At 40.2% G+C, this 13,160-nt stretch overlaps 1 protein-coding gene across 6 annotated transcripts in view; it reads left to right on the top strand.

Annotated features, from left to right (window-relative positions):
- ANK2 (ankyrin 2) overlaps positions 1-13,160 on the top strand; it is a gene marked incomplete at its 3' end in the record, with an annotated part of 315,375 nt that overhangs the window by 31,864 nt on the left and 270,351 nt on the right. The window lies entirely within an intron of this gene.

The following is a 13,160-nucleotide window of genomic DNA, read 5'->3' as shown; positions in this document are numbered from 1 at the left end:
ACACTGAATTGTCAGGGACATTCTAACAAATGCACATGATCCCTCTTTTGTCAAGGAACTGGCTACTTTAGAAAAAAAGCTGTAGACATTGTTCTAAATGAAAAGAATTATGAGAGGAAAAGCAGACATCTCCCCTACACCATCATTTACCTACATAATGAAAACCGTTGGAAGACAATGTGTTATTCTGAAAAATGATCATCCTTTATCCCAGGGTCAACTGTTGTAATATATCATATATATAAAGGAAGTGCACATGGAAAATAACCTCTGTATCACTGGTGGCCTAAGCCTTCAAATTTTCCTGAACAGCTTTTCGTAATTGCATTTCAGAATGTTTTAATAGCTGTAGTGTTCTACTTGACTGGTCAATGAAAGGATAGCGTATCAGCAGAAGAAAGCACTGGTAACTTTATTTATTTATTTATTTATTTATTTATTTATTTACGGCTATTAGCCCATAAAATATGTACAAACATAAAAACACAGAGACATAAAAACAGATATATCCGACAACAGAAGGTGAACACCACGATGCAAGGGTGGGTCATTGAGCAGAGCCAAGTGACAGCTTGGGGCCAGGAGAGCTCCAAGGGACGGATCACAGAAAAGGAAAACTGAAGACGAACTCCGACATGCACTCTCATCATAACAGTCTGATTAGTTTTGATGTTGTTGTTGTTTTTTGGTGGTTTTTGAGTGTGAGATAACCGCATTCAGAAATCTCGCCACCTGCAGAGTTACAGAAGGATCTGTATCCTGCAAAAGCAGTGCGGCGTGTGACTCAACAGGCCTGCCAACCAAGCGCAGTAAAGCAGGACCCAGGAATTTAGCCCTGGCTATGCTGTGTAGGGGACAGTTGAACATTATATGTGAAAGAGATTCAACAGTTTCCCCGTCACACACGCATAGCGGAGACACCAAACCCTTGGAAAATCTGTGGTTCAGCAGGTTCGATGGAAAGACATTGAACCTTGCACGAATAAATGCAAGTCGGTGTGGTACTGATGAAAGAGATGACATGTATGATGGAAGGCCAAGTGGTGGGGTTATTCCGTGATACCTGGGGGAGCAGACACCCCCACCCCTGGCGAGGTTGTGTTGATTTTCAATGTCCGCTAATCTTTGCTCAATAAGGCTTTTGGCTGAGCGTAAGTTCATCTTTAAGGAGTCCGCTGGGCAAATTCCGATGCTCAGAAGTTTGGCATGGATTTTTCCTACCCACGGGTTGACAAAGACGTCCCGCCAGAGGCACTGAAAAAGGTAATGGTCGGGAAGCCTATGCCAGCTGGACAGCCAATAGCCAAAGACTCGCTTCCAGATGACAGTCTCCAATGATGCAATCCTTAACTCCAGACGTATGGCTGCGTTGCTCACACACATGGGGAGTTTCAGAAGGCGACGGAGAAACTGATTCTGCAATGTCCCCAGTGATGTTAAATTGGACCCTGGGGCCCAGAGCGGGGCAGCATAACAGAGGGTGGAAACCACTTTTGCGTGGTATACCTTCAATGCAGAAGGGATGTGAGAGGCTCCGTCAGCCGCAAAAAATTGGAGTAGAGTATAAAGTATTGTTTTCCCTTTGTTTAGTAAATACTGTATCTGTGGCTTCCAGCTTAGATTGTAATGAAAAAAGACTCCCAGGTATTTAAATTTGAAAACCTGTTCTAATTGGACTCCAGCTGGTAACTATGGTTAAGTTGTTAACATAAAAACCCCACTTCCTGATTGGCGAGAAATTCCAGGAGTAACGTCACCATTTTAATTTCCTTTGGATGAGCAACCACTGAAGACTCACGGCATCTTTGTAATGTTCGCTTTACTTGCAAGTTTACAAGCAAAGCATACATAGCAGTAAAAAATACTTTCAAACAAGACGGCGGATCTACTACCCTGTGGCATCATCCCCAAAAGAGAAAAAGAAAGAGCATGAATCCCAAGATCCACAACAAGGGAAGCACTTGGGATCAGTGGTAGACTACATACTTTACAAGTGTAAGATTCTAGGTTCAGCTCCTGGCAGCTTCAGGTAGGAGTTTGAAAGAATTGTGTCTGAAACCTTGGAGAGCTGCTGCCAGTAGCTAGACCACCCTGAGCTAGATACCTCTGTCTTAACTCAACATTGTACGAGGCAGGCTCCTCTGCTCCAGTTCTCTATGGCTCCATTAGCACATAACACTAAGACAGGTCAAGGTTTAGCGTGAATGTGCAGGCTTCTGAAGAGCGTATCACAACTGCTTTCTTCCTCTTCCTTCTTCTTCGCTGTTGTGAGCTAAGCCATGGTTTGGTCTAGGATGTATAAACCATTAACAAACTTGGTTACAGCACATACTTTCTCTGGAGCAAGACAAACTGCAAGCCTGTGTGAGACAGATGGGCCCGGGGTATAAATAATAAATTATTATTACTAAGCCAATCCACGGCTAATCTCACAGCATTGCAGAAGCAGGATTGTAGGAGGAGGAGGAAAGTGGTCATGATCTCCTCTTCGGGAACCTGCACATTCATGCTAAATCTTGGTTTGGGTTAGCATTATGTGTAAACTGATTCTCTGTCTCCAGATTCAAAATTGCAGCACTTCTGGTGTTTACATACTCGGTTCTTTCCTACACATATCTATTCAAAAGTAAGTCCATTTGAGTTTTATTGAGTGCTTAGTTCCAAGTGATTGCAGGCACATTCCCTCACATACTTACTTGCCACTCCACCCTTGAGTTGCCCATTTAACCATTAAAAGAACATTAGCACCCGTTTGACAATTTCTAGGCTCTAACCAAGGTGGCACTTTCAGACAGAACCATAGCATTAGACCTATCCATGGGGGCAGGACTCAAAAGAATATGAAATGGCAAAATTGCATAGTGGAACATAATTCTAGCCCTCCAAGCTAGAAGTAATTTTATGAACAGTCAGTCAGTTTAACATTACTGCAATTACAAAGGTTTTGGAAATGTTCCTTCCATCTTCAGGAATCCTCAGAGAGCATACACGTAATCAAGAAATAGAAGGTTTTTAGTTAAAATTGTTCAAAATTGTAAGATGGATAGGAAGCAAAAGGAAACCTCTTGAGGCTTACGTTTCCAGAAGAAGTACCAGCTGTTCAAAACAAAGTCTACTATCCTGTTTATGCACCTGAATAATGCAGGAGGGATGGAAGTTCATACTCTTTATGACAATGGGGAAGTTAAAAAAAATATTGGGTGTAGCTTATGTAGCATGGACAAACAAGCTAATTTTGCTAGTCTGAAATAAAGGCAATTTTTGCACCCCTGTGCTAAACATACATACTTGGAAGTAAGACTCAGGCCTGTTTATGTTACATATCAGTTTCGCTTGGACTCTTTCATTTCTGTCTCATTTACTGTGGATTTTTTTTTCCTTTCATTTCTGTCTCATTTACTGTGGATTTTTTTTTTAAGTATGAAAAAGAGTATTTTACCATTTTCTCCCAAAGTACACTTTCTCCCCTTAAAATATGCATTTTTGTATGCAGTTGTAAAAGTAAAATACTTTTTCATGTGCTGTTTTTGAACCAAGACTGCATCAAAAAATCCAGTCTGTGATCTGGCTAACAGCTGTATTCCAATCTAATAATAATAATAATAATAATAATAATAATTAATAATAATAATTTATTGTTTATACCCCACCCATCTGGCTGAGTTTCCCTAGCCACTCTGGGCGGCTTCCAATCAAGTGTTAAAAACAATACAGCATTAAATATTAAAAACTTCCCTAAACAGGATTAGCAAATTAGACCAGCTTGCTCTAAAATGCAGACCAAATGAATTTATCCATCTTACTGCTTGGTGCTACAGGTCATCCCTATGTGTCTTTGGGTAGTGTTGCATAGTTGTTGTTTGTTTGTTTATTATATTTACATACCACCTTTATGGTTAGACTAATAAGTGATTGGCCCAAGGTCACCCAGTGAGCTTCATGGCTGAGTGGAGATTTGAACCCTGCTCTCCCAGATCCTAATCGAACCATTACGCCACACTGGCTCTTCAGTGGAAGGTATGTGTTTGAAAGTATGTAGCCCTCAAAAAGCAAAGTCCCTCTTCAGGTGGTAGAAAATATTTTTCCTTTAGATTAATTTAATTTATCTATTTATCAAAATTTATATATTGCTTCATTGTAATAAAATATCCTATTTCTGATTGGCTAAATTTGGCATTCTTCAAGGCACATACAATGCAAAGAAATAATGTTGGCCCTTAAAAAAAGCCAGAATCTGCTGATAGGCAGGTGTACCATCAATGGATGTGTAACACACTGCCATGCAGCACTCTGTCAGCTTGTTTGACAGCTAGAGTTTTTAAAAAAGGGAAGACAACTGTGTTACCTACATGTTCTCAAAATAAACTGAAAGATGGGAGGTTTAATTGGCAGGGGGCAGAGCTAGACATTTCGGGATGTCAAATGTTCATCTTAATAGCAAATGTTTCTGCAAATAAGCCCATGCTCTACTTAGCTTCATTTGTGACTGTATTTCTTTTGTCTGTATTCAAGTATGAACAGTTTTATAACTGGAGTCATTGCTACAGCAAATGCAAGTAGAGGGAAAAGGAAGCTGAAATGATTTCTCCATAGTATTATGCGTACTTTAAATGTTAACTGGATTAATTATAATAAAAGTGCAGATTTTAAGCAGGAGGGTTTCATAGATTTAGTAAAAACTGAGAGGATTACAGGGACAGGTAACTTTGGAGAGCTCCTATGCTCAAGGGATGAACCCCCCCCTTCATTAAGGAATCATAAATATTATTTGATCCTTTCTCTAGAGGACTAAGTAGCTTACTAGCCTATTAAAGTTTGGGATTAGCTTTTTGCAGACAACTTGGCACCAGATATTACAAATATACACTGGCACTTTGGTCATCAGTGGAATTACTGATAAAATTATGGCAATTGAATATCAGGGTGGCTTACCACAACTTAGAAAAAAACTAAAATGCATCATTAAATGTATCCATATAATAGTACAAACAAGCAATGCTTTTTTCTGGGGGGTACGCAGGGGTACGCATGCCCCTAAACATTTTGTGAATCTAAGTTTGGCCTCATTGAGGGGCAGTATTTCAGCATGAGTAGGAAAATGAGAGTACCCCTAAACATTTTTCTTTAAGAAAAAAGCACTGCAAACAAGATACAGTTTCACTAGATTAAAAAAACCCAAGAGATTCATTCACTAAAATATCCTGTTTATATATTTTTGTGATTAGGAGATCAGGAAGACTTTGATAGTTGTCGTACATCCTTGCTGTTCCACCTGCTCTCAGACCCACACATTCTCCCATTCTTTCTATGGTTTGCTTCAGTCATGGTCTAGTATGCAGAGTTTGCTAACCTTTTTGGAGCAAGGGACACATTTTGAATTTTGAGAGAGTCACAAAATCACTGCCACACAGAGCTGCATTGGTCCAACCCAGATTTTCCTCACTGAGCATGAAGAAAGGCTATGGTCAAGCCCATGCATTGCATGGAAACTATCCCAAGTTCATTCACTAGCCTCCGCAGGTAGGGCTCTAAGATATTTTGGTATGAAATCTTTGAGGACTGCTGCTAGTTACTGCAGACAAAGGGTAGCAAACTCATGGCCTTCCAGATGTTGTTGAACTACAATGCCCATCATCCTTAATCACTGGTCATGTGGTTCCTGGGAGTTGCAGGACCATAGGTTGGCCACATTGAATGGTCAGGCTTGATATAAAATAGCTTCCTATGTCCATGGCAATGTAATGCTGTACCATCATGGAAAGAAGAGAAGATTCACTGTTTTCCTATTGGGAACATTACTTCTGCACTGGACAAGAATAGTCCATTAGCAAGTCTAGTTGCTGGCTGCAAGCAAAATTAAATTTTATGTTTTTTGGCAAGGTTGTATTTGTAAGACCATTTTTAAAAAGCTTTCAGGTTTTGAAAGCAGTTGTCAGCGTGAATCATTTAGGCGGTCACTGTTTTTAATATTGGGCAGATTGTGTAATTTACATCTAGAACTGTATTGTGTTTGTGAGTCAAACTTTCACTGTGTTCCAGGAAAACTGCACAAAGGCCGTATTTGTTCTGCCTCTTATGTGACTCCTCTGATTCAGTTCCAGGCAAGTTCACTGAAGCTATTTGACACAGGGGGAAAAAAGGAACTTAGTTTTAGAACAGCTTTTAATGGGGAATAGCCAGACCAGCTGGCTTGCAAAATGTCTAGTAAAAACTTAGATAAAGGAAAGATTTTTCCATGAACACATTTAGCCTCATTACTACTTTTTAAAACTTTTTAAAACTTTTTTAAAAGTACAAGAAATGTACTGATAAAACGTAATACATCATAATATTATAATTGTAATATAATGGTTTTGAAACGTACTAGTACAGTGCAAGGGAACTCAATATTATTTCTATTTCAGGCTTTAATTCTATACACATTTGCTTAGGAAAAAGTCTTAGAGAGAAAGAGAGAGTGTCAGTGTGGTGTAGTAGTTAAGAGCAGTGGACTCGTAATCTGGTGAACCGGGTTTGATTCCCCGCTCCTCCACATGCAGCTGCTGGGTGACGTTGGGCTAGTCTCACTTCTATGAAGTCTCTCAGCCCCACTCACCTCACAGAGTGTTTGTTGTGGTGGAGGAAGGGAAAGGAGAATGTTAGCTGCTTTGAGACTCCTTAGGGTGGTGATAAAGCAGGATATCAAATCCAAACTACTACTACTTCTTCTTCTTCTTCTTCTTCTTCTTCTTCTTCTTCTTCTTCTTCTTCCTCATCCAGACTTGGCCTTGGCCTGCTGCTTTCTCCCGGGGAAACCTGATCTTTACCACTGATTTGGAGCAAATGTCAATTGGGTTTTCCCTGGATTGACGGTTGCTCCGATTTATTGTTAATGAGTGGGTTTTCCCAGCGAAAATGGTGGGGCAGTGGCAAAACCACTTGGAATCTGCTCGGACCCCTGCTTTCTAGGCATGGGACAAGCTCAAATCTGGACTAGTCCTTGCTGAGCACAGTGGGATTTACTTGAGGAAGGGCTGCAACTCAGTGGTTAAGCCTCTGCCTTGCTCAACTGGGTTCAGTCCACGTATGGCTGGGAATGTCCCCTGTCTGAAGCCCTGGAGAGCTGTTGCCAGTCATTGGTATACAATACTAGAGTAAATGGGCCCTTAGTATAAGGCAGCTTGCTGTGTTCTTAAAGTTGATTATACATGCATAGGATTGTGTTGCATGACTGTTATTTTACAGGTTTTGTGGCTTTTGGATTATTGTCTTTCCTTGCTTATTGCTTATTCAAGAAACTAAGCTGCATAATTACTAAGAAATGTTCATCAATTGGTGACATATACTGAGTTGGTTCAGTATATGTGTTTCCCATATATTAATAAATCACATTTCCACAATGGCCCCTTTGGGCAGCTCTTAACTCATTGGCCTTGCTCATAGCTTTTAACGCAAGTCCAAATGCAACTAAGGCCTTTTCAGCCTCACTGATGCCGTGAAGTTACTGTATTTTTTGCACCATAACACTCACGTTTTTCCTCCTAGAAAGTAAGGGGAAATGTCTGTGCGTGTTATGGAGGGAATGCCTACGGGTGGCATGCCTACTGATTTTCCTCCTCTAAAAACTACATGCGTGTTATGGTCGGGTGCGTGTTATAGAGCGAAAAATACAGGTAGGTTGCATTTAACTCACTGGCCGCTGCCACTTTGCTGAGCTCTAGTAGCTTGGGGAAAATAGAGACATCTTATCCTTTATTGGAATTTCAGCTGCACAGTGAGGAAACAGAAACTAACATCCTTCTCCTGAATTCATCGTTTGCAGTGGTTGCACTTCTGATTTAGAGCACTGATCATCCACTGTAATTATTGTATGTAGAGCAACACCCAGAGAAATACATAAAGCAGCATTGGAAGTGCTTAATGCTTGCTAGGTCTTGCAGTTTGTCTTTTTATCCCATGGCATGTGCTCTTCAACTAAAGTGAAATAAGTCAAGAAAAACATTAATGGGGTTTGGATCTATCTTAGCCTTAAAATGGAGGACACTGAAAAACAATTTCCTTATAATAATGCATTTTAATATGTATTCTATGTATACTTTGTGCACATTAGTATTTGCATTTTTGTTAGGTAGGTTTGCTTATAAATAAGCAAATTTCTCCCCCATCCTGAGCTGCAGTTACTAGTGGGGATGGTGGCTTGTTACCTATCTACATGGGAAATACAGCTTGCCTGTGGCTATTTTCCGCTCCCCCACAATTTAGCTCATGTTTAAGCTCCAGGGGACCACAAGAAAAATGCCTTCACCAGTGCTGCTTGTTCCTGGGGACACCCACTGCTGGTATGGAAACTCTGAATGCCATGCAGAGAGGACAAATGATGAACCAGTCTTGGCACTGCAAACCAGGAGTGGAATACTGCCTAAGGAAAGCAGCTATCATGGGATGATAGCAGGGAAGTGAGAAGATTTATTAGAAGATATGGTACATTTCAGTGTTTTGCCTTTTTCAGGGACAGAAAGATCTTGTTCTACGGATCTGTATATTATTCAGACCATGTGGTTGAAAAAAAAGAAAGAATGCAAAATGAATTGGACACACCATGTCTAATATTTATTTCTCTCTCTCTTGAGCTGCATTTTGAGGCTTGGCCTCCCCTCTCCCTTTTGGCTTCCTATCCTTTTGATGCTACCGTCCTTCCTTTTGCCTGGATTCCAGCTTCAAGGTGCCCTTGAGTGATGGATCTTCCACCCCTAAAGTAACAAGCTTCTTGTCCAGCAGCCTCTGATATTTTTTTAAGGTGTTATATACCTTGTATTAGGCTCCAGGGCAGGGACCGCTTCCTTTTGCTGGGGTGAGGGCTTCATTCTCCCAAGACCAACCCTCAAAGTGGCCATGGGCAAAGCCAAAATTCCTAACCCTTTTGCCTCATTAAATCATCATCATCTTCTTTGGTGATCATTCGTACCCAAGTAAGATTGTCTTCCATAAGCATGGTCTTAACTGTGAGTCCATAACACACTGAACCCCACCACACACTTCCAAATTTTGCTTCCACCCAGTTTCTCATTTTTGTAGTCTTAAGTTCCATTTCTACATCAGTGTGCAAATTTACTGTATTTTAAGATTCCTCACACTATTATCTGCAGCATTGTAGTGCATATTTCTCCTAATACAAATATTTTTACAAGCAAATTTCCCTAATATAATGTGTTTTTGTATGCTGTTTCCACTAACATATCCATTTTTATGCACGCTTTCCTCTAATGCACACACGTTGGTGTACACTTATTTGTTTGGAGAACTGCATTATTATTATTCATTTCATTTCAAATTGGGAGAAATGTGAATTCTGAAGTACAGTTAATTTTTGGTTTGTGCATTGCTTCCAGAAGCACAAATTAGGTAGGTTCACATTGCAATGTAAACCGAACAGTATTTCTCCTCCACCCCTATTTCCACCACTTTCCCTCTTACTCACTATTAATTTTCACTCAATTCCTTCATTTCAAATCCCTTATTTAATCTCTCCTTTCCTTATTCCCCTATTAATTTTCACCCCTTCCATATTCTTTACTAATTGCTATCCATTTCCCCTCTTATTCCCATATTAATTTGTTAACTTGCCCCCTCACTCCCTAGTAATCATTGTTCATTTAGAAAGCATTGACCCCAATCACCTTATCCCTCCACCTTGAGTTCATCAATTCGTTAAGAATGCACCAATCACTGAAATAAAACCAACCGCCTCCCCCCTCTTCAGTAATTAAGTTAATTCATTTCTTTATTCATTATCTATCTATTTATTTATTTATTAATTATCCATTTATTATTATCCAGTTTCGGAGGAAAGCATCTTTGCCCCCACAGGCAACTCTCAGCGCTTTCTCAAATTGAATTCTCTATACAGTGGTACCTCGGGTTACATATGCTTCAGGTTACAGACGCTTCAGGTTACAGACGCTTCAGGTTACAGACTCCGCTAACCCAGAAATAGTACCTCGGGTTAAGAACTTTGCTTCAGGAGAAGAACAGAAATCGTGCAGCGGCGGCGGGAGGCCCCATTAGCTAAAGTGGTGCTTCAGGTTAAGAACAGTTTCAGGTTAAGAATGGACCTCCGGAATGAATTAAGTACTTAACCAGAGGTATCACTGTATTTTAAAAAGTTGCCTCTCTGTCTCCAGTCTTTTGGCTTGCTACAGTGCTTGACAGAGAGCTATAGTCTCCACAAATTGGTCTTTAAGCAGCTATCTGATCACCACTGCTGGCTGCAGTTTTGACAGCCCTTCCGACTGGTCATGCAAGCAACCAAATACTCAATAGCTCCAGAGGTGGCGCTCGGAGGAATTGCAGGCAACAAGCAGGTGAATGGAAGGATGCGGATGTAAACAACAGCAGAAGCTGCTGTTCAAACCAGCAGCTTTGAGGGGTTGGGAATTGGACTCATGAACACTGCAAAGTAGCTACTAAGCGCTTAGGCAATGCCTGGAATAATACAGAAGGTGAAAAGCAACAGGATTACACACATACACACACACACACCCTCCCAAAGGTAATGCCATTGACAAATGTGGTATAAGGGGGAGATATGGGCCTGGGAGGGCACCACTTTGGCTACCTCTGTGCTATGTCCAGGCAAATTTTAGATGGATTTATTCATTGTATGGCTCAGTCGGTTAGAGAGTGGTCCTGATAATGCCAAGGTTGCAAGTTTGATCCTTGCTTGGGACAGCTGCATATTCCTGCAGTGCAAGGGGTTGGACTAGATGATCCTTAGGGTACCTTCCAACTCTACATTTCTATAATTCTGTTATTCTATTCAGCTTGCCACAGTTTTGAAAAAGACTTAGTGAAGCTGGTCCTAGCAAGCTGTAATAAAAGCTAACAGATGTTAGTAAAACCATTAGGAGCAGAAGACATTTGGTTCTCAGTTGAGTGAATGGTGTACTTTGTTAGAAGAAACAGTTAATCATACTGGAACAACTGAAAGTAGCGGGGGGAGGGAGGAAGATGTAAATGGGACACATTTGTTCTGTTATTTAGTTTGTAGTGGATGTAAATGGGGTTCAGACCCAGAAGCTTCTACCCTGAGCACCGCCAGCTCCTCTTGGGCTAGGACTTCTCCAATGTTGCAGTTGGTAGAGATGCTTCATGAAGTGTTATGCTGAGTAACAGGCATATACACATGGTTTTGGAGGGGGGAATTGTAAAAAGTAAGATTGGAGGGAAATGAAATGCAGAAAAGTGCGGACAATGATTGTTACATACTTAACAGTTGTAATCACAGAACAGTTTTTGATGACACCTATACCCTGGCGTTGGCAAGATAATTAAGCAATACTTCCAGATTTCTAAAGAGCCCTTTTGAGTATACACAAATTAACTTCTGGTCTTTAAGACATTGGTCTATGTTTACCCTGGTAACAGCATGCAACTGCTATTTAGTTAAGCTATTCGTTCTGGTACAATTTAGTTGTTGTACAATTATTGTGGCCATATTTATGAATCTTCTTGCCAGCCCATTCCCTTGTGAATGGGAAGACTGAGAAGTGATATGTCTGAAATCTTACATTGGCCCAAAAGCTTACAGTTCAGAGCTGGCCAACAGTGTCTATGATTACTTTTTCCATGATACTAGCATGGGGAAAACGAGTCTTTCACTGTTCTGTGAACTTTCGGCTTGGAGTCCTAGGGAGAAGCAAAATGCAATTCTTTTTTTAAAAAACCTCAGTACGTTTGAAAGACCTGCTTTCCCAAAAAAAGCTTTAAGGTAATCAAGGATCTCAGGAATGAATGAATAAGTGTGATTTTTAAGAGTAGGTTGCATGATGTTAATACAGGGTGTGATCAATGCAAGTGTTTTGAAATTGGGGATGTCTCATAGATACAATATACTACACCTGCAAAAATAAATGTTGTAATGTACTCCCAAAACTTCAATGAGCAATTGCACACCTGGTTTTGAGCACCTGCTTCATAATTTCACAAGTGATAAGCTGGTGCTTTACTGGTGCCCCATGGCTCTCAGCTTTCTTTTTTTTTTCTTTTAAAGAAAGACTCTAGCCATCCTAGAAAGAAAGTTATACAGAAAATATTAAAACAAATAAACAAAAATATTAAAATACAGGGAACCTTTAATCAAACAGACAGTGCATTTTGTCATTAGTTGGTTAGAATAAGCCAAATACCAAGAAAGCATTGTGTGGCTCATTTGAAGAGGAAGCACCAAGCATTACATTTTAATTCCTCCTAAGTGCACTGCATAGCTAATGCACAAAGAGCATGATCAAGTTTAAAGTGGGACGAGGCATTAGGAGAATTTGTGAACTGTAGTTGGCAGCAACAGCTTGTTTGGAAAGGCCTAATCAAATACAGAGTATCCAACAGACTGAAGTTTTATTTTTCAGAAAGAATAATGTGAACTTGGCTCCTTCAAAGGCTGAATAGGAATGTCTTCCAGAGCATAGAAGCAACTGCTTTTGTGCAGTAGCTGTGAAATTTTGGCAATGTTGATTATCTCGCCTATAAAAAGAGCTCTTGAATGCTGGCAGCTTTATAGTTCAGTCTATAAAGTTTCCTTGCCATGCTGAGAAAAACCTTTTCTCATTACCTTTTACTTTGCTTTTGCAAGATATTTAAATTTCTTGTGCCACTTTGCAGGCTTATCATGTAGCAAAGAGAGAAAGTGATTGTCACAGGAATTATATGTCTCAAAACCCTGTCCAAGTATTTCTGTTACACAGCCTTTAATTATATATACTGCAATTTCATAAAAAAATTCAAAGCACTTTACATCAATTAAAGACTCCCCCACACTAAGAAAACTCTTAAAACGTATCTCCAGCTGACCATTACAGAAATAGTCTTAATTGTTGGCATAAGCACGATGGCAAAGAAAGGTTTTTAGCAAATGTTTAAAGGGTTGAACATTCACGCTGTTCTTGTGAACACTGGGCACTACCTTTGTAATGCTTAGAAAAGTTGGAGAGATATTCACAAAGACGGGTTTCTCCTAGTTTTAGAATGCATGCCAACAGAATGTGCTGAAATCTTTGCATACGGTTGTTGCAAATACAGCTTGCTGCTGCACATCTGTAAGAACAAAGATGCAGCATTTTCTGGGCATTATGGGTCAGTCTGCATGCAGAGCATGTCCCCAGGAAGCCTAGGGTAGCAGCCAAGGT

Source organism: Podarcis filfolensis (genome assembly GCF_964270895.1).
Source record: "Podarcis filfolensis genome assembly, chromosome: 9".
Classification (NCBI taxonomy): Eukaryota; Metazoa; Chordata; class Lepidosauria; order Squamata; family Lacertidae; genus Podarcis; species Podarcis filfolensis.
Note: the sequence above shows the minus strand (reverse complement) of the source record. Positions and strands in the feature narration are given on the sequence as shown.